A 1,750-nucleotide genomic window follows, 5' to 3' on the forward strand; every position below is an offset into this window, starting at 1 on the left:
TCATTGCATAATAATCATAATCTCTAGTTTTATCATTATTGCAGTTTGTAAGCTAGCAAATTTAGTAAGTGTCACATCATATTAAAACATGCAAGCTAGTAGATTTTATATTATTTTAGAAAATGTAAGCTAGCAATATTTGAGATGTTCAAGAAAGCAACTTTTGCTTCTTGAAATAAGCAAGTTAGCAATCTTTGCTCCTCTATTGAGATGAGAAAGCTAGCATGTTTTTGCATCTTCTTGAATTGTGCAAGCTAGCAAATCTTTCTCTTTTGAGATATGCACAGTAGAAATTCTTTCTCCCCCTTTGTCATTGGCAAAAAGAGGTGAATAATAATACAATGGTGCAATTTATCAATTTTTAAATTATGAGAAAGATAAAGTGTCATTCTTATTACAATATGTCATAATTGAGATAAACCTTAAATTCAAGTCAACACAATTTTAATCATGATTCACATCATATGCAATACATCATATACATCATCATAATGAAATTATATGTACTGCATACATCATTCAGAGTCATAGATATTTCACATCATAATGATCTCAATTTATCAAATTACATCCTACCATGCATAATTATAACTTCTCATCCTTTTGTCATTATAAACAAGAAAGAAGGAGGGAAGAACATAATGGTGTAAAATATTTCAATCATTACAAGGCATACAAGTCATAAATACAAATATCATTATGCATAATTTCGAAAGATAAACTCATTAAGCATAATCATCAAACATGGTTTCATAAGGCATCTTTTAATCAAAATCAAAAAGCTATATAGAATCATCAAAATATACATTCTTGCTTTTTATACACATACATAAGATTAATTTTATTAGGTGTACAATCATTAGATTTATATCTAACATTTTATTGCATTATCATAAAACATGCAATTGTCATGATCTTTTTCAAAACTACTAGAAAGATAAGCATGATCCTAAAACTTTTAACATTTTCATTACATCTTTAAACATGCAATTATATATATATATATATATATATATATATATATATATATATATATATATATATATATATAATTTTCTTAAACTAAATTAAAAATAACTTATGAAAAATATCAAGTAATTTCAAAGTAAACTAAGGGGATTTTGATTACCTCGTCGTTGAAAGCCATTAAGGCGTAGTTTGCCACCTCGCCTTTGTTGATTTTCTCCTCGTTTTCGGATGAGCTCAATTCATCCCAAAGTGCTTCCTTCTTCTTGCGTTCATAGCAAGTAGTTGCATTCTTTTTAAGTTTATTTTTATTCTTTAATTCTTGTTTCATGAACTTTTTAAATTTCATAGTGAGGAGTTCAAGTTCATCATCACTTGAGCTTATGCTTGAGTGGTCTTCAATTGTTTTGAGTCTGAAATCCTTCCTATTCTTTGGAAAGTTATTCTCATGTTTGTTTTGTGCAACTCATTTCATAGGTCATTAAAGACCCGATAAGTTCTTCGAGTGGAAACTTGTTTAAGTCTTTTGCCTCTTGTATGGTAGTTACTTTTGAATCCCAATTCTTATGAATGTAAAATTTTCTTTATAATTTTAAAATCCGAAAAACTTATACCAAGTGCTTTTAAACCATTGATGAAATCTGTAAAACGAGTGTACATGTCAACAATGGTTTTGCTCGGTTTCATTCGAAATAGTTCAAAATCTTACATTAAAAGATTGACTTTAGACTCTTTAACTCTATTTATGCCTTTATGTGTGATTTCAAGAGTGTGCCAAATATCG

Source organism: Musa acuminata, chromosome BXJ3-5 (assembly GCF_036884655.1).
Source record: "Musa acuminata AAA Group cultivar baxijiao chromosome BXJ3-5, Cavendish_Baxijiao_AAA, whole genome shotgun sequence".
In the NCBI taxonomy this organism is placed as follows: domain Eukaryota; kingdom Viridiplantae; phylum Streptophyta; class Magnoliopsida; order Zingiberales; family Musaceae; genus Musa; species Musa acuminata.